Source organism: Callorhinus ursinus, unplaced genomic scaffold (assembly GCF_003265705.2).
Source record: "Callorhinus ursinus isolate GAN/ISIS: 27379988/994484 unplaced genomic scaffold, GSC_fseal_2.0 scaffold5, whole genome shotgun sequence".
Taxonomy (NCBI): Eukaryota; Metazoa; Chordata; class Mammalia; order Carnivora; family Otariidae; genus Callorhinus; species Callorhinus ursinus.
The window spans coordinates 63,749,080-63,770,537 of NW_027397067.1; the positions used below are offsets into that span (position 1 = coordinate 63,749,080).

The following is a 21,458-nucleotide window of genomic DNA, read 5'->3' on the forward strand; positions in this document are numbered from 1 at the left end:
TTATCAAAAAGAAAAGAGAAATGACCCAAATCAACAAAATCATGAATGAAAGAGCAGAGATCACAACCAACACCAAAGAAATACAAACAATTATAAGAACATATTATGAGCAACTATATGCCAGCAAATTAGATAACCTGGAAGAAATGGATGCATTCCTAGAGATGTACCAACTACCAAAACTGAACCAGGAAGAAACAGAAAACCTGAACAGACCTATAACCACTAAGGAAATTGAAGCAGTCATCAAAAATCTCCCAACAAACAGAAGCCCAAGGCCACATGGCTTCCCAGGGGAATTCTACCAAACATTTCAAGAAGAATTAATACCTATTCTCCTGAAACTGTTCCAAAAAATAGAAATGGAAGGAAAACTTCCAAACTCGTTTTATGAGGCCACCATTACCTTGATCCCCAAACCAGACAAAGACCCCATCAAAAAGGAGAATTACAGACCAATATCCTTGATGAACAAGAATGCAAAAATTCTCACCAAAATACTAGCCAATAGGATCCAACAGTATATTATTATTCACCATGACCAAGTGGGATTTATCCCTGGGCTGCAAGATTGGTTCAACATCCACAAATCAATCAATGTCATACAATACATTAACAAAAGAAAGAACAAGAATCATATGATCCTCTCAATAGATGCAGAAAAAGCATTTGACAAACTACAGCATCCTTTCTTGATCAAAACTCTTCAGAGTATAGGGATAAAGGGTACATACCTCAAGATCATAAAAGCCATCTATGAAGAACCTACAGCAAATATCATTCTCAATGGGGAAAAACTGAGAGCTTTCCCCCTAAGGTCAGGAACGCGGCAGGGATGTCCACTATCACCACTGCTATTCAACATAGTATTAGAAGTCCTAGCCACAGCAATCAGACAACAAAAAGAAATCAAAGGCATCCAAATCAGCAAAGAAGTCAACCTCTCACTGTTTGCAGATGATATGATACTTTATGTGGAAAACCCAAAAGACTCCACCCCAAAACTGCTAGAACTCATACAGGAATTCAGGAAGGTGGCAGGATATAAAATCAATGCACAGAAATCAGTGGCATTCCTATAGACCAACAACAAGACAGAAGAGAGAGAAATTAAGGAGTTGATCCCATTTACAACTGCACTGAAAACCGTAAGATACCCTGGAATAAATCTAACCAAAGAGGCAAAGGATCTGTACTCAGAAAAGTATAAAATACTCATGAAAGAAATTGAGGAAGACACGAAGAAATGGAAAAACATTCCATGCTCATGGACTGGAAGAACAAATATTGTGAAGGTGTCAATGCCACCTAGAGCAATCTACACATTCAGTGCAATCCCCATCAAAATACCATCCACTTTTTTCAAAGAAATGGAACAAATAATCCTAAAATTTGTATGGAACCAGAAAAGACCCCGAATAGCCAGAGGAATGTTGAAAAGCAAAGCTGGTGGCATCACAATTCCGGACTTCCAGCTCTATTACAAAGCTGTCATCGTCAAGACAGTATGGTACTGGCATAAAAACAGACATATAGATCAATGGAACAGAATAGAGAGCCCAGAAATGGACCCTCAACTCTATGGTCAACTAATCTTCAACAAAGCAGCAAAGAATGTCCGATGGAAAAAGACAGTCTCTTCAACAAATGGTGTTGGGAAAATTGGACTGCCACATGCAGAAGAATGAAACTGGACCATTTCCTTGCACCACACACAAAAACAGACTCAAAATGGTTGAAGGACCTAAATGTGAGACAGGAGTCCATCAAAATCCTAAAGGAGAACACAGGCAGCAACCTCTTCGACCTCAGCCGCAGCACCTTCTTCCTAGAAACAGCGCCAAAGGCAAGGGAAGCCAGGGCAAAAATGAACTATTGGGATTTCCTCAAGATAAAAAGCTTTTGCACAGCAAAAGATACAGTCAACAAAACCAAAAGACAACCGACAGAATGGGAGAAGATATTTGCAAATGACATATCAGATAAAGGGCTAGTATCCAAAATCTATAAAGAACTTATCAAACTCAACACCCAAAGAACAAATAATCCAATCAAGAAATGGGCAGAAGACATGAACAGACATCCAAATGGCCAAAAGACACATGAAAAAGTGCTCAACATCGCTCGGCATCAGGGAAATCCAAATCAAAACCTCAATGAGATACCACCTCACACCAGTCAGGATGGCTAAAATTAATAAGTCAGGAAACGACAGATGTTGGCGGGGATGTGGAGAAAGGGGAACCCTCCTACACTGTTGGTGGGAATGCAAGCTGGTGCAACCGCTCTGGAAAACAGTATGGAGGTTCCTCAAAAAGTTGAAAAGAGAGCTACCATACGACCCAGCAATTGCACTACTGGGTATTTACCACAAAGATACAAATGTAGGGATCCAAAGGGGTACGTACACCCCTACGTTTATAGCAGCAGTGTCCACAATAGCCAAACTGTGGAAAGAGCCAAGATGTCCATTGACAGATGAATGGATAAAGAAGGTGTGGTATATATATACAATGGAATATTATGCAGCCATCAAAAGGAATGAGATCTTGCCATTTGCAATGACATGGATGGAACTGCAGGGTGTTATGCTGAGTGAAATAAGTCAATCAGAGAAAGATATGTATCATATGATCTCATGGATATGAGGAATTCTTAATCTCAGGAAACAAACTGAGGGTTGCCGGAGTGGGGGTGGGGTGGGGTGGGAGGGATGGGGTGGCTGGGTGATAGACATTGGGGAGGGCATGTGCTATGGTGAGCGCTGTGAATTGTGCAAGACTGTGAATCACAGATCTGTACCTCTGAAACAAATAATGCAATATATGTTAAGAAAAAAAAAGAAGAAGAAGCTAGCAGGAGGGGAAGAACGAAGGGGGGTAAATCGGAGGGGGAGACGAACCATGAGAGACGATGGACTCTGAAAAACAAACTGAGGGTTCTAGAGGGGAGGGGCATGAGGGATGGGTTAGCCTGGTGATGGGTATTAAAGAGGGCACGTTCTGCGTGCAGCACTGGGTGTTATGCAGAAAGAATGAATCATGGAAAACTACATCACAAAAAAGAAATTGGTTATCCTTGAATTAAGGTATGGTATAATCACACAATGGCTTTTATGAAAACATATTACATATTATGATATGGTTTTAGAGACCTAAATATAGCCAGTGTAAAAAAATAATGCCAACACAGAGTGCTTATTTGTCTTCTTTTCTGAGGAAAGAAAATAGCTTCTATCCTAATTTGAAACTGAAATGAACACATATATGCTCATATATCTCACACACACACACACACACACACACACACACAAGCTCATTGTTTCTATTAAAAATCTCAGTATTTTAGTTAATATTTTATGTTTTCTTTTGAACAAAGCTTTCTTTCTGAAATGTAATTCAATTAAATATACCACTTACATGCACATAAGTGCACACAGACAATTCATGTCTTTCATTTGCTTTCAGCTTTCAGTGCTAAATTAAGAATTTTTAAATCATAAAATCATATATCATAGTACTTGAGTGTCTTGTGGGAGATTACCTTTCGGTGGATAAAAGGTTTGAATCCTAATCTAAGAAACAGAGTTGAGCTGTATCGATATGAAACACCTAATGCAAAGCCACATAATTAATAAATGAGTCTCTGAACTTTTTACTAAATCAAACTAAAATATTGTACATCAGTGATCCTATGTTGCTATGGCTCCCAGTGCATCTAAAAATGATGACGTAAGATCATGTCCTCGGCTTTTCAGGAGAGTTATAATAAACACTGAGATGTGTCTTTCAAAAAAAAAAATCTAGTTTTAGCCTATTGCTTTTTCCAACAGAACAAGAGAATCTTTAAGATATCAAAATAAATTGTTACAGTAAGCAATGTACTAGACCCCACAAGGTAACCAAGCTATGGTCTCAAGGCATAGTGTTTGCGGGGTTTGGAATAAATTTTTTCCAGCCTCTACATTACACTTAGTAAATTACTTTTCCAGTTCAATAAATTGGACTGGAAAAGCTACAAATGATCCTCCCAAAGTGCCTGTCTCACTTACCTAGTCAGATCTGATCCATTAAGTTTGACTGGGATCATGTAAATGTGAACACAACTAAGCATCATTCTTCAAAAACAATATTAAGTTGGCAAAATAAACCTTAACAGTGAATGCCAACAGTAAAATGCACACCTTTCTAATGGTGGAATCACCAACTCACTCACGTGTCAAATAGTATCGATAGGTATGAGTCATTCTAAAGCCCTTAGCCATTTTGTGGTTTATTAAAGAGTCCTTTGTGGATTTGTTAATGGGGCTGTGAGAACACTCAGTGGGCATTTTCCACCGTTTCTGTGTGTAGAGGTTTCATTTTAATACTATGTGGACATCTGAAGCTAGAATCTGCCCATGAGGACAACTGACTTTCCAAGGAGAAAAATGTTATGCTGAAAACAGGTTTTTAATACCATTCTTTATGCCACGTGAGCGTACATTGTAAAGCCTTTCAAGAACACTTTTTTTTTTCAGGCTGGAGTATTTGTGCGGCTGTACAGTGACAACTTCCATTACAAGTCCTAATTTCCTGGCACCCAAAGACTCTCCAGCATGAATGGAACTGTTCTGCGACGTGTCTACATTTTATTAAAATGAGACTCCCAAAACAGATGTGACAACCTCCATCTCCATCCCAGCTTCCTGCCGTCAAATGTCATGGCAGTGTCTCAAGAACTGATCATGTCTCTCGGGGGCGCCTGAGTGGCTCAGTCGTTAAGCATCTGCCTTCGGCTCAGGTCATGATCCTGGGGTCCTGGGATCGAGCCCCACTTTGGGATCCCTGGTCCACGGGAAGCCTGCTTCTCCCTCTGCCACTCCCCCTGCTTGTGGTCCCTCTCTCGCTGTGTCTCTCTGTCAAATAAATAAATAAAATCTTTATATATATATGTATATATATAAAGAACTGATCATGTTTCTCATGAAGAAGGTGAAGGAGAATACACAGGGAAACAGACACACAATTCTGAAATTACCCTGAAGCACAACTAGGATGAGCTGAATCCTCTCCCCTTCGTCACTTCCGCAGAGCATGAGAGAAAAGGTTTACAAAATGACAAGAAGAATTTGAGAGGGTGGAAAGAAGTCACTGGTAACAACTGAGGTAAGGAGAAATAAATGTAGGAGATCAACACATTGTATCTCTTAAACTTACAAAATGTTACATGTCAATTCTATTTCAATCAAAAACAAAAAAACAAAAAAAACCAAAAACCTGAGCAAAGTAGAGTCATTAAATCCTCTATTTGAGACAGGGCTCGTAAGTCATCTACCTCAGCAGCTTTCAAACTTTTAGATTTCTTCGATCACTCTGATCAGATTAAATCACAGGTCAAAGAACAAAATGTAAAACAATTGCAAGAGGCTCTGTATGGGGTTACAGCCTGGTTGAGATCTGAGACTTTATGCCTTTTTCTTACTGCCAGCCACATGCAAGCCACACCTCTGAATGAGGCTCCTGGCAACCACTGGGATACAGTTTGAAAGCTGCTGACCTTGTTTTCTCTAAAATACCTAGAATCTGCAGATTATTTTCAGAGACAGTTGTACCAAAACCTCTCAGTACCTTTTTTGTAGGTTATTTCCAAAAAAAGAATACTACTGCGGTTGTCTAGGCAAAGTTGTAATGATAAAATTAATTAATACACACAGAGGGCTTAGAAAAGTGTCTTGCATACAGTAAGCAAGCAAGCCTTTAAAAATAGTAGCTACTCTAATTCTGAAAGATATATGCACCCCTATGTTTATAGCAGCATTATTTACAAAAGCCAAGATATGGAAGCAATCTAAGTGTCCATTGCCAGATGAGTGGATAAAGAAGATATGGTGTTTGTGTGTGTGTCTAGATCTATACGTAGATCTAGACACACACATATATATACCATTACATATACCACTATATATATACTCCATTATATATCTATCATTGTATGTACCATTATATGTGTGTGTGTGTGTGTGTGTGTGTATAAATTCCATTATGTACAATGGAATATTACTCAGCCCTATAGAGAATAAGATCTTGCCATTTATGACAACATAGATGGACCTAAAGGGTATTAGGCAAAATGAAATAAGTCAGACGGAGAAAGTCAAATAACCTAAGATTTCACTTACATGTGGAATCTAAAATACAAAACAAACAATGTCAAAAGACAGAAACAGACTCAAATACAGAGAACAAACTGGTGGTTGTCAGGTGAGAGGGGGATGGGAGAATGAACGAAACAGGTAAAGGGGAGTAAGAGGCAAAAACTTACAGTTATAAATAAGTCATAGGGATGAAAGGTACAGCATTGGGAATATAGTCAATAATGTTGTAATAACTTTGTATGGTAACCGATAGTAACGACACTGACTGTAGTGACAATTTCGTAATGTACGTAATTGTCCAATCACCCTGTTACACATCTGAAACCAATACAGTATTGTATGTCAACTATACATTAATTTAAAAGAAAATGTTAGATATTCTTATTACCACATCAAAGTAGGAATAGTGTATATCAAACAAAAGATCTGAATGAACTTGGGTAAGAATTACTTGCCTCTCTGGGTCTAATGTCCTCCCTTGTCAAAGATTTGGGTAAGACAGGGGCACCTGGGTGGCACTGTCAGTTATGTGTCCAGCTCTTGGCTGCGTCAGTCCCATCTCTGTTTCCATCGTCACAGGGACTTTCTGTGTGTCTTCACGTGGCCTTCTCATCGAGACACCTGCCACCGGATTTAAAGCCCACCCAATTCCAGTATGAACTCAACTAATTATGTCGGCAAAGACCCTATTTCCAAATCAGGTCATATTCTGAGGTCCCGAGTGGACATGAATCGGGAAGAGGTGGGTAAAGCCAAGACATTAATCATAAGAAAATGGCAAGAACCCACTACATTTTCAGTCAGTTTTCCAGTTTTCTTTTTCTCTCTTTAAACATTTGCAGACACGGGGTATGTTTTTTGAAAGTTATCTTATTTACTGAGTATGCAGAAGGTCAGATGTTAATGTACTCTAACAGAAGCCTTTGATGGCTCTATTAAAAGTAATGCTTTGGTCCCCAGGATTTCATAATTAAGCCAACCCTAGGGCAGATGACACATATCCAAGGAGATAAGTGCAGAGCCAGGGTTTTAAATCTTCTTTTGTCATACAGCATCATGGACAGAGGAGATAGAAGGCACATGAAGGTCTAGTCCCCATCGAGGCACAGAGCAGTTCCACCACATGAACGTGGCCTTTCAGTTGCTTTTCCTCATTTTGCTTACTGCTAATGAGGCAGCTCTTCAAAATGACCACATTCTAAGATACATTCCAGGAAGTGATTCCAAAGTCTCGTCTTGCTTCTTAAAGACTGTTGGATTCTCCTTGGATTACTCTGTAACTCTGTGTCACTTCCAGTTCAGGCTACACATAATCAATTTGGACTAACAAATTGGAAGAACCAGATACAGCCACCCAAGCCTGTGTCTTGTTAAGTTGGGGATGATTTTCTACCCTACACTCTTCTCTGCCTTGCGAGAAGCAGAATGACAACCTTAGTGGAGAACCCAACTACAGGAAAGAGGAGCACCTCCCCGCCTTTCTGCCCATTGTCTATCCCAATCTAATTAACTTCCCCTCCAAGGAAAGAACGGCTGTGACTCTAATTGTTCAGATCTAGAGCTGTCACTGGGTCTTTTTTAATAGCAAGCATTGTCATATTCATCACAAGTGGGTGTCGGTGGTCACTACCCATTCATTGCAAATCACCATATTTGCATGAAGGAAACATGTATGCTGGACTGGTCCTACAGCAGGCTGGCCATTTTGGTCCACACTGTTGACTCATTTCAATACCCAAGCATCCTGGCTTCAAAAGAGGCCACAGGAGGCAAGACACATCACTTTGGCCGGGTTCTATATGATGCAGCATTTATCGGAGTTTGGCATTAATTAGGGCTTATTGGGCACTTGCCTCGCTATTAATAAAGATGGTTTTTTTCCCCTTGTTCTTCATTAGTACATCATTCCCTCACTCTCAGTTGGGAACCCCAGAAAAGAGAAGGGGTGTACAGTTACACTACCCAAATCCTACTCTGAAACACCCAACACTCAGCATTCTGGAAGAAAACCTGGCCATGAACTTGGACCCCCAAACTGGATTCTGCCGTGTGTCACCTTGTCATGCGCATTTTGGGTAATTCTGCCTGTTTTTTTTTCCCTGCCCACATTGGTTTTTACTACTAGACAGTTTATTCTCTCCTTCCTTCCAGAGACGCTCTGGCTCCATGATCATCAGCTGTTTTCACCTCCCTCACCCAGCTTCTTGGATCTAGACTTGCCCGACCTATCAATTCCTTCTCTTATAAGGAAGCCCCAACTCCTAGAAGCCTATCTCACCAACCATTCCATTTAGAGTCAGAAGATGTATCTGCCTCCCCACTCGGTGCCTTGGCTCAACTGGGAACAACCTGAGTTTCCCCCCAGGACTTGGTGACTTCCTTTGGACGCGTCCGAACACCAGCTGTTTGAAGAGGAGACCTGCTGTTTCTACACAAATGAAATTCCTTACACTGCTTCATATGGGTTTGTTCTTTTAAACTTGTAAACATTCCCTTTCATCTTGTTTACTTGTGTGCTCAGTTCAACCTTTTCTGAGGAAAGTCCAAAAGTAAATTTCAACACCGTTCCCTGCCTGAATCATACAAAATTATAATTGAGTAAGGTTGGAATTGTTTGGGATTTGCTCTATCTTCGGACCTCAAAAATAGTAGTAGCTTAGAAGGGACACTTAGGAGAGAAAGGTTTAGAGAACGTGACATGTTAGGTTTTGAGTCATTTCAATCTGATGGTTTAAAAATCTACATCACAAGAAAAGAATTCTTTTATTAAGGGAAGAGAGGCTGAAGAGGTAAATGTGTATTAAGAGCCTACTGTGTGATGAGCAGGGTTGTGGGTTACATGGTGTCTCCCTCTCCTCCAAATTCAGATATTGAAGCCCAAACCCCCAATACTACGGAATGTGACCATTTTAGGAAAGATGGTCATTGCAGATGTAGTTAGTTAAGACAAAGTCGAACTGGAACACAACAGACCCTAAACCAGTATGACTGGTCTGCTTGTAAGAGGGGAAATGTGGACACGGGGAGAATGTCATGTGAACACGAAGACAGGAGTGATCGAGCCCCAGAATGCTGAAGCTTGCCAGCAAACCACAAGCAGTGAGAAGAGAGGCAGGGAGCAGATGTTCCCTCATAGCCCTCAGGAGCAAGGAACCCTGCTGGTGCCTGACTTGTAAGTTTCTAGCATCCTGAACTGGGAGACAACCCATTGCTATTGTCTGATTGTTGTAGTTCATTATGGTAGCCTTAGGAAATAATACCAGCGCGGTGCTCTGCTTCCCCTCCCTTAACCCATTCAACACCTTGAAGCATGTATTAGTATCTACGTTTTCCAGAAGAAGAAACTGTGACTCAGAGAGGTCACGCACTAGCCAAAGTTACATAGTGATAGTTACAAAGCCACTTACGTGCCTTCCTGACCTCAAAGCTGTGATACTTTCAGATCACAAAGCTGCCTCTCAGAAGAAAGGAAAAGGGGGGCAATGTGGGGATGTGAGGGGAAAGGCAGGAGGGAAGACCAGCTGGGAACTGGGCTGTAGCGTCTCCCGCGGACTGGGGTGCACGGGGTCCAGCTCTGTGCAACTTTTGGCAACATACTCCTCGTGCTTCTTTTCCACCTCCTGGCACATGGGGCTCCCCTCAGGCCAGACATCAGCTCAGTGCAAGTTCCTCTGAGTAATCAAAGCTCTTTATTCCCCAAGTCTCACATCTGATTAAAGTAATTCAAGACTAAGTTGTAAATGACTCATAACCCTTAATATGTCTTTCCACTGAGGGATATTTCTATTTATAACGAGTAGCTGAGACAAAATTAGTCCCTTATGTTTATTCTTCATTGCACACTTGAAGGGCTAGTAAATGAAACATGGTCTGTTTTCTAAAGGCAGTGAAATATTCCATTATACTATAAATTTAATTTGCATGCTTTTGTTATTTTAGCAAACCCTATTCTTCGCTGGTGGTGCTCACTCTGGTACAAATGTCTGCCAGTTCTAAGTCCAACTTAATGGGCTGTGCAGTTCTCAATCAACCATGTATCCTATGTTCAGCAACATATAACAGAGTACAGTAGGCTATGAAATTTGGATATTTGTAACTACCATACTTTCCTAGATATTTGACCCACTAGGAAGTTAAGCGGTTCCTGACCCTTCTCGCTCACGGCTGCAAAAACACCAGATTCAAAGCATATGCTTCCAGCAATGTTATAGTGGCCATATCAACCATAGAATCTTCTAGACAAGGAGTCACAAATTTAGAGACTACAGAGGACCAGATGAAAAAAAAAAAAAAAAAAGATAACCCAGATCCCATTTACAGGGGAGCTTCTTTTTAGCATTAGCCAATCATCCATTACCAGGAAAGATAATAGACACAGTGTTGCCAAAAGAAGCATTTCAAAAGAATCCACAAATTTGTATTTTTTAAATGTGAGTTCTCCCTATTTTTAAAAAGTTTGTGTACTGGTTTCCTATCGCTGTTCTAAGAAATCACCACAACAGTAGTGGTATTTATTCTCTTACAGTTCCGGAAATCAAAAGTCCTAAAATCAAGGTGTTGGCAGGTGTGCTGCCTTCTGGAGGCTCTAGGGGACAATCCATTTCCGTGCCTTTTCCAACCTCTAGAAGCTTCTCTAATTCCTTTAGCTCATGACTCCACATCAAATTGCCTTTTCACCCTCTGTTTCCGTCACAGCATCACCTACTCTTGACTCTGACCTTGCCTCCCTCTTATAAGGACCCATGTGATTAACCCCCCCCCCCGAGATAAGATAATTTCACCATCTCGAGATCCTTAATTACATCTGCAAAGTCCTTCTTCCCATGTAAGACAATAAAGCTATAGGTACTGAGGATTAGAATGTGAACATCTCTGGGGGAGCATTAGTCTGCTTACCTCAGTTGGCAACTAATTCAAGTTAGAAAAACAATAATATGAAATGAACTGATATTGAAGTCTGGCACTTTAAAAATCTCCTGCATGTCCTCTTCCCTCTACCTCACCCCCAAAATGGGTAAATAGAGAAAACAAGATAGATTTAATATAGACAATCATAAAAATTGGGTTATGTGCACCTGGAGGTTCATTATTGGTTTTTTTTCTTTTTATATGAAAAAAAATTAAATTCCTCTAATAAAAATTAAAAAAAACAAACAACACGAGGACCAAGAAAATACACCTGCAAGGAAGCCAGGCATGGCCCACAGACTGCCAACTTGCTGTCAAATAAAGACACTTCCTTGTTGAGAAATATTCAATGCACAAGTGCACAATTCCAGCAAATGGATTCGCAGAACTCACAGGCAGGGTTTCCATGAGTGCCTTGTGTTCCTCAAGGGCCCCAACAATCCGCTGAAGTTCAAGTGGGACCCGAATTAACTGAAGGCTGAGGTATAAGGGGGTATTAGCTGCTGAGACAGATTGGCTAAGAGCAGCCTCCATCTTCAAAATGTGGTGTGTGTGTGTGTGTGTGTGTGTGTTTATTCATCGTGGCCGAGCTGGTGGTTCTCTTGAAGAAATACCACCTTTGTCTCTGTATGAAAGGTGGATACCAAAAAAACTGGACACCTAGTGCAGGGGATCAAGTGAAGGGTCAGGGAAAGATGTAAGTTAGTGATCTTTCTTGGAAAACTGAAGTTTATTGGAGAAACTTCAATACAGTGGCTTCAAGATTTAGGGACTCTCCAAGCTTCTGAAACCCAGCTCTCACAAATGACAAAGGTCTCCATAATAATCCTCTGCCCCTAATATGCTACCTGTTTCTGCCCCCTTATTTATTCCTTCTAATTTTTGAAAATGCAGCCTTTGGAAATTTTCATCTTGTGTGGGGTGACTGTCCTCATGGGCTCTTGGTTCTATATTTTTGTGAGGTATCCATGGTACCTTCCTAATGCCTGGGATCTAGAGGGTGTTCCAGAGACTCCAGCTGAACTCTGAAGGACAGAAGTCATACCCAGATAAACACGGTAAACTGTCACCGTCCAGCACTGTTTAAAGAGCCCAGATGCCTGTGATCTCTGTGTCTCTCATGGACTTTCTTCACCCACCCAGGGCTCCAATTCCCTGTTCCTTTCACAAGCAGTGAGCTGCCCAGACTCAGCTTCCAGAAATGGATGAAAGGCTGCTTCTAATCTGTGACACTCACAGATAATTAAATTAGACTCTTCTCTGTCTGGTGGGGAAAGCTATTTTATATTTTCATTAACTCCAAAGGGCCTTTTCAATTACAGTCCCTGTTTGGTAAACAAGTTATCTTTGACTAACAGCCTTTCCTTCTCTAACACCCAGGAAACATGCCCTTTACAGGGATGCTGATGTGCAGCAGAAATTCATAATGTGGTAAAAAGTTATCTTTTGAAAGGCAGTTGACATTATCATTAAATCCAAAAGGAGTGAGTTCTTAAGAAAAAAAAATCTCTGCTTCAGCATCTTCTGTTTTGTTCTCACTGGGTGTATCTGTGGGTTTTCTGGGAGATTTTCTCATTTTATTTCTCCTTCAAAGGAGAAAGGAAGGGTGCTTTGAAGGAGGAAGACTATTAAAACATAGGGAGTGTCTAGCCTCTCAACACCATGTCAGCATTTTCTAAAGTCATGCCCTGGTCTCATAGCTCCTCAATAACATCAGACACCATAACAGCATTCACTGTATGAAAGAAATACCAACATGTTCGCTTTCAGTTGGATTTATCAGATTTTCAAAACTAAATAAACAGAAGCAAAAAATAATTCATTTTAGAGATAGTTCAACATTAGTTAGTCCACCTATCCTACTTTAGTAAATGCCTTCATAAAACCTGCCCCAACTAGGGGCAATGAATCACTAGATTCATTTTTCTTTTTCTCTGACCTCCTGGAAGCAAAGAGGCAATGTAGTATTAAGAGCATAAATCTTGCTGTCAGACAGTTCTGGTCTGCAAGTCAGCTCAGCTCTTCGCAGTGTGATCTTGAATGAGTTACTTATCTTCTCCACGTTTCAATTTCCTCATCTGTAAAATGGGGGTGATAAAAGTCCCTCTCCCTTAAGACCATTAGGAAGATGGAATCAGATAATGTGTATAAATGGCTCATAGTACAGTGCCCAGCAAAGATCAAGTGTGGTCTGCAGATAACTTGCATCAGAATCAGCTAGGCTGTGAGGGACAAATTCTAATGTCTGCCCCTTCTAAGACCCAATTATTCAAAAGTGCTAGGGGTTGTAAAAAGAAAAGGGGGGGAGGGGGAAAAGTGCTAGAGGTGGTACCAGGAACCTGCACTTATAGCAAAGGCCCTGGATAAGTCCGGTGTGTACGATTGTTCGAGAACATCTACAATGAGTGTTAATTACCATCACCATGATTTGGTGAAAATACCAATTCTTGAATCCCAAATCCACTGAATCCTACTATCTAGGGATTGAGACTACACATCTCTATTTTTGCAACTTCTCTGGAGCCTGCTTCGGGATTCCCTGGCCCACATAACTCATTCTGATATTGGCTCAAAGCCCTTCATTTTTTAGCCATTTAGCCAGTGTCCATGATGCTATGAAAATGTTTGTTGTTAAAATCAGCTGACCTGAATAAAGGTGTGTCTGCCCGAGTACACCTCTTGAGCTATGATGGGCTCTGCTGAGGGAATCTCCCCCCGCCCCCCCCACCATTTCTTCCTAATGTGACATCCATGAACATTGGATTCCTGCATAGTTTTTCCAAACCCTAGTCATTCATGTACCATTTTCATGATTTTTGTTGATTTCACTTATACCATTATGGGATTCACTGTTAGCTGCTCACCCAATATCTGTTCTCTTCTTCTTTTAAGTAAAAGGACTCCAAAATTATTAGGAGTGACAATATGTCCAGTTACAAAATTCTATGTCCCTGATCCCGATTATCCTTCCCGTCCTCCCGTCCAACAATCCCAACACAGATGTATCTTCTGCCTTCACCCAGTAGGCTTGTTTATACATATCCAACTTGACACTCGTTTGGTTGGTTGAATCACACGTACAGACACATCCCGCACTGAGAAGAAGCCTCTTTCATGTCTGCTGGCATGCTCTTTGTAGCTATCCCACAAGAGACAATATAAATATTTCTGAGTAGAATATAACTTTGAAAACAGGGTGACATGTATTCCCTCCCCTTTCTAGCCTTATGTTCTCTTCCTCAGATTGCCTTTTCTGCAACACACAATCTATTTGCGGCCAACGTGTTCCTCTCTGGAGTAAAAGAACCACAGGGAAAATTCCAAGGGCATTCGAACATTCTATCAAAGCCCAGCAGCAGCAAATGAGACGTAGGAAGGCAGCGTTTCACACGTAGTACCATGTCGGTGTGGAAATCCTGCCCGGTACGAACATTTTCTGGATGATCTTGGACCTTTGCAGAGGCTTTTAATTACAAGTTTCATATAAAATTACCTTTATACTATTTAAATAGGAGATCCATCTTCAGATTTATAAAACTGTAAATGTAGTACACTATTAAGAACCTAAAGAAACGTGGCTTTCTGAAAAAGGAAATCTTTCTTGTCATTTTTTTTCCTGTCTGGCTTTATGAACATATTCATTCATTCATTCAATAAATGTTTATTTTCTTAAGATTTTATTTATTTGAGAGAGAGAGAGAGAGAGAGCACAAGCAGGGGGAGCAGCAGGCAGAGGGAGAAGCAGGATCCCCGCTGAGCAGGGAGCCCGATGTGGGGCTCGATCCCAGGACCCTGAGATCATGACCTGAGCTGAAGGCAGACGATCAACCAACTGAGCCATCCAGGAGCCCCTCAGTAAACATTTCTATAGTATAAATTGTGTGCTGGGTCCTCTGCTCAGTGCCTCACTGCCACTGAATGGTAGTAGAAGGCAGACAAGTCAGGAAGAGTAAATAAGCAAATATAAAAAAGTAACTTTGGCAAGTGTTACAAAGAAACAAAATAGGCTAATATGATTTAAATATGCTATAAAGTGTAATAGAAATTTTCACTTAGGAACAGTTCAATTGTTGTCCTCTGACAGTTCAATGCTCTAGCTCTGTGAAGAATTTTTTTTAAATCTAAATTTTGGCTCCTACGATATTAATCATCCATTAAGTGTCACTTGCAAAAGTACTAAGCACTTACTTAATGTTTCTAAAATAGGGATAAACATTTTTGAAAGGACTATATTTACTTTGATTTAATAATCATCTACAGTCTTTGAGAATATTTACTCAGCAAGTTTGAAGTCAACCAAATATTTTTAAGACATGGAATCTACAAAATATTATGGTAACTATTTTAATAATGGATGGTTATCCATCCAGTCATTCAATTACACAAGGAGTCCTTACCAAATTCCTACTACAAGCCAAGCCCTGGGCCAGGCTTCAGGACCTAAACAATGAATAAGACTTCATCCTTACATCTAAGGGATTCATACTCTCAGGAACATAAGCAGTAGGAGACTGTAAGTGCTGGAAGAGGAAATGTCCTGTGTGTTCTAAGAAGGAAGACATTGATCCTGCCTCGTAAGATGAGGGTTAGGATGGAGGAGATGTCATCTCTCCTGATGCGACAGCTGGGACTCTCCTGGTCAAGACGAGGAGCAGGAAGGTACGAGAGTAAAGTAGTGGTGTAGGCAAAGCTTAGGAAGAGAAATAATGCATCCAGAGAATGGTCACCAGTTCTATGGGGCAGGCATGTTGGCTGAAGAGGAAAAGAGACAACACCGGAAAGACAGCAGCAATCTGAGGTGTTACAAATCCATTAATAGCTTTTTACAAAACATGACTTAACCTCCTGAAACCCACATGTCCCGTGCTTACAACATCATGTCCCGTGCTTACAACATACTCTTGGTCCAGGATCTTGCCTTTTAAGCTAGGCAGTCATGCCATAAGTAGGTCCTCGGGAGAGCTGTGGTGAGAGTTGTCTCTCCTGTGCCTAGAGCACAAAGACCAGACCAACAGCCGGACCAGGGACCACCAATAACCCCTGCTACCCTGCACAGTGGAATCGCCCTCATCAGAACTCTTTCTGTAGCTCCATTACCTCAACAAGTTTAGGTTCCGTGCCCTGGTTATGCTGCACATGTGTCTAGGAAACCACCCTAAATCTCTCTCCTAACACGGCCATGAATTCATGCCTCATACAGGGTTGGGCGCCATGACACTATCTGAGCCCTTGATTTTTTTGGCAGGAATCCCTACATCTCTCCAACGCAGAGCTCATGGTGTTAACTCTAGCCCATTAGCTACTGTTCAGGGGACGCTTCCAGAGCTCAACCAGCGCTTCCCACTCAGGCAACACCCTGGACTTTTGCGTATACCCCAACCTTGCAGCTCATTCCCTTTTGCTTTTCTGGACATCATAAATATTATTTTTTATAGATTGGCCCTAGTGCTGCCCCTCACATGAAACCCTCCTGCCTGCCTCAGCATCATTCCTACCAGAATGAGTTAACATGCTTTCATTGAACTCTTCTCCTTCAGCCCCAACTTCATTCTGTGGTAACACCCTCATTTTATTGAATGAGCACACCAGCACTGAGGTAGAAAGTTTTCTTTGTAAGAATTTTTTTGAGTTGTAATTTAAACATATGGTAAACTATCTCCATGGTGGTACCTGAGTATGTATTTTTTTTTTAAATATTTTATTTATTTATTTGAGAGAGAGAATGAGATAGAGCATGAGAGGGGGGAGGGTCAGAAGGAGAAACAGACTCCCTGCTCAGCAGGGAGCCCGATGCGGGACTCGATCCCGGGACTCCAGGATCATGACCTGAGCCGAAGGCAGTCGCTCAACCAACTGAGCCACCCAGGCGCCCCCCTGAGTATGTATTTATACAACCAACTCTACGGTTTCTTATAACTTCAGTCTATTTAAGTGGCGATAATAATAATAACACTTTAACATTTTTTTTTTTAGTATTTACCAAACACCAGGCATTACTTTATAAGCATATCTCATTTAGCCTTAAAACAATCCTGTGAGGTACGCGATTACTATCCTCATTATAAAATTAGGCGAGCTATTGTTCAGAGATCTTGAGTCCCATACCCAGTTTACATAACTCTACTTTATTGTTTATTATGCCACGATATTCTATGGTTTATTATTGATGGATACACAAAGGATGCTGGATCCCCAACACTTAACACAGTGTCTAGCATATAATAGATGCTCAGTATGGTCTATGGAAGACCAAGTGGTAATACATCCTAACAGGAAAATCCCTCCCTGAGGAAGAGGACCACGGTTACAGAATAGCTTCCCTCCATATTTTACCCCCACTGGAAGCAGAAGACCAGAAACGCCTATTTCTGTTGGGTAGTTGGTCAAGGCCAGATCACTGCAATTTAAGCCAGTTTCAGAGACAAGCAGCCTGTATTTAGAAGGGCCTCACACTTGGTTTAATGCTTTCTATTGTTGTCTTGAAATTCTTAATGTGTTTTGAACAAGGGGCCCCACATTTTTACTTTGCAGTAGGTCTCAGAAATTATGTAGCCAGTCCTAACTACTCTGTAAGCTCCATAAACACAGACACTGTCTATTTTGTTTACTGTTACATCTCCAACATCCAGGACAAGTTTGGTGTAGAGCAGGTGCTGTGTGTTTGTGTGTATATGTGTGTGTGTGTGTGTGTGTGTGTGTGTGTTTGCTTTAATTAAAGATTAACTTGAAGCAGAAGCCAATGACTTACTCAAGGGACTCGAAATTTTTGGCAGGAAGTTCAAATTGGATTGAAGGTAGGAGAGTCCAGAATGCTCTGGAAACCAGACAAGAGCCCTCGGCTATTACCAAGACTACTAGACAATGGGGCACTGGCCTCAAAAGGAGTGACATAAGAGGTAGATACCTTAGACTTTGCAGACAGGGTTAGGACTCTACCAAGTGGTTGAAACTCCCATCACCACTGTGAGCACACTTGTGCTCATACTGTTTTTTGTACCTGTGTGTGTGTTGTCAACCAGACAGTGAATCACTCGTTTGTCTGTTTGCTCTCTGTTCCATTTCTTCCTCTTCTCCAGTATGATGGTTAGTTTGATGTGTCAACATGGCTAGATTATGCTATCCATTTACTCAATTAAACACTAATCAAGGGGGCGCCTGGGTGGCTCAGTCGTTAAGCATCTGCCTTTGGCTCAGGTCATGATCCCAGGGTCCTGGGACCGAGTCACACATCGGGCTCCCTGCTCAGCGGGAAGCCTGCTTCTCCCTCTCCCACTCCCCCTGCTTGTGTTCCTGCTCTCACTGTGTCTCTCTCTGTCAAATAAATAAATAAAATCTTAAAAAAAAAAAACCACTGTCAAGGTATTCCTGTGAACGTATTTGTAGATGTGGTTTACATCTATAATCAGTTGATTATATTATATTCCACTGTCCTCTGAGCTGCCTCTGATGCTCAGAACATCGCAGGGCATCCTCCGCCTGCCCCTCCATCTGGACCCGAACTTATTCTCTCCAACACATCCAGAACCACAAAGCACACCCTGAGGGCTCCAGCACACCCGGCTTCCCTTCCTGGGAAACCCTACACTACACCCACTTGGACCAGGCCCTGACCCATGAGCATTCCCCATGATGGATAAAAAAAAGATTATGCTGGGTAATGCAGGTGGGCCCCATCCAATCAGTTGAAAGGCCTTACCAGCAAAACTGAAGTTTCTTTGAGGAAAAAGATATCTACCTGTGGAGTATAGCTTCGGGTCCCCCCGTAAGTCTCTCAGTGTCCAGCCTGTCCTTCTCAGTGGTCTACCCTATTGATTTCAGATTTGCCAGCCCCCACAATCACATAAGCCAATTCCTTGAACTAAAATCAATCTCTCTCTCTCTCTCTGTCTCTCTCTGGCTTCAGAAATATAGGTAAACACCTGTTCTCCCTGACACTCAAAAGTCATCCGAACAATAGTATCTACCTTGAACAGAATAAAAATCAGTTTACTATGTATCACTCAGGGTCCAGTCAAGAAAACAGAGCATTGCCCGGTAGTCCAGAGGACTGAATATATGGAGCTAGTTACAAAGGCTTTGGAACAGCTGAAAAGTCAAAGTGAGGATGAAGAATCAACCCTAGGCCAGCAAAGGCTTGATGCTCTTCCCACCATACAGCTAACGGGACTGAGAGAGGGTAGTGATGAGAGTAGAGCTCCGGAGCGGGGAGATTCTGAGGACCAGAGCAGGAAACAAAACCATGGTCGGACAATGGGGAGCTTGGCCCATGGAAGAAGGAACTGTCAGGTAAGAGCTAGAATCAGACGAGGCATAGCTGCTCCAGGCAACGGTCCTCAAAGCAGAGAGAGGGAAGAAATACCTTGGCTTCTCCATTCTCCTGCCCTCCTCCAATTTCTACCTGTGCCTCACATTGGCCTAATTTAAGTAGATAACAGTATCTACTTCACAGGATACCTGAGAACCAAATGAAGCATCATATGAAAAGGAGCAAGCACGGTTAAGTATTACATAGAGTATTAGTAGGAGTACATGTGGTCAAGTGGGCACTGTTTTCAATAATGCTGGCCCCGCAGGGCTCATCAGTTATGAAATGACATCACTGTCATATCAGCACATCCTTAACCAAGTCTGGTCCCTGCTACCCCTGTGCTAATCATGCGTTTTAATGACAGCCCTCTGAGTCCCTGGAATGGGTTGTCTGCATGGCATTCTACTTCCCTGAAGGAAGCCTCTGTAGAGGAGGGTAACACACCAAACCTAGACCCTAAGCAGCCAGGCACTCAGCATCATGGAGTCTCAAACACACTTCTGTCCTGGATTTTCCTGGGTCCTTGGATCATCAGTAAGTTCTGAAAATTAGCCATTTCAAACCCAAGAACACACTCCCTGTCTTTTTATCTTTTGCTTCCAACAGTTTATTTCTCGCTACAGCATCTTCTTATGTGCTTTTCATTTACCAAACTCTGTTGGATTTAGTCTGCTTCATCTCTACCTCAGAGAATTGGTGTTTTTTTCCGTTATACTCACTTTTTCCCTCAAGCCATCTTAAGACCTGAGGATCAAAAGGCATCCATGCTGTTCTAGATAGATTGGCCAGAGACGCACAGCAACTCCAGGACCTCCTCATTCTCTGCCAGGAAGGAGAACCTAAGAGTAACTCTGACTTTATACTCGCAGTGTGCGGAGTATAAGGTTTTGGGCAGAAGACACACTAACCAATGACAGCATGATGGGCTGCTGATGTACTGCAGCTGGTATCAACCACTCTGTTTTATGAGTCTGTCAATACGCTCCTTCTGACCTCTTTTGCCTCTTGCAAGCCTCACCCCCAGCGCCTTCTGGAGTCCTTTCCAGCCTCAATCTCCTGAGTGCCCCACACAGTCCTGTCTCCACCCCTTTCTCTCCCACCCGCGTAAGAACTCAGTTCTCTTTCATCTGCATTGTGTTCAAAGAGGTGCAACTTAGGTTAAAGGAAGTGGCTTCCTTAATAAGCAAGCATTTTGGTCTCAGTGGCTGCAATGATCCATTCTCATTAAATTAAACTGAAAAAGGGACCGTTCAGTTGCCGACGATGACGATGATGATCGTGATCATGATACAAGTAACAAAAAACGCACAAACAACATACCACTTGAGTTTAGTTTTACTGCTTTCTCATTAAGAGGATATTAGGGAACAATCTCTTCTTATTGCTTCTATTATAACAGTTACTAATTATCTACAGTTGACCCCATTCGTGAGAAAAACTAAGTTATCTATAAACAGATTTTTTTTAAGTGTGAAAAAAAGGCTGAATGCTTTGCTAGAAAACTATCTAGACAAAAAATATAAACAGTCCTATGTCAAACTAAGAAGCTGGGCAATTTTTAAAAATCCATTCACATTGGAATAGGCCATCCCAACTAAATGAGGTGATATGTACTCATTCGTGGGACAAATATTGCCTAGCACATGCTGTATGCCAAGCACTGTGCGAGCAACTGGGCACGTTGTGACAAGCAGAACCAGACTGTACTCCCCAGATGGAGCTTCTAGGCTGGAAGGGGGACCGATGTTACATAAAGCCTCAAACAGACAAGAAATATACAATTATACATGGTGCTAACTGCTGCCACTTATGAAGCTTACGTAGGAGTTCTACTGAGTCAAGTCCACTTTCTCCTACTCTGGAAGCTTTGTTGTTCTCTTGTTCTGTTTTGTTTTAATTTTTATTGAAGAGGAGTTGATGCCATGTTATATTACCTTCACATGTATGAAGCTTTGCTATTCTTCATTCTGACATTCCCTTTGCATTGACTGCCGTCAAAGACAAGTGTTAACCAGGTCAATGAACTTGATGTGCACACTTGGAATAAAGGGCATATGGGTGTTGCCAGCTTTTTGGACATATTTTTGCAAACAGCAGCTCTTTACC

At 41.6% G+C, this 21,458-nt stretch overlaps 1 protein-coding gene across 1 annotated transcript in view; it reads right to left on the bottom strand.

Moving 5' to 3' along the window:
- The window catches only part of SNTB1 (syntrophin beta 1), a 234,321-nt gene that overhangs the window by 41,204 nt on the left and 171,659 nt on the right, over window positions 1–21,458 (bottom strand). The gene's annotated exons all lie outside the window — the stretch shown is intronic.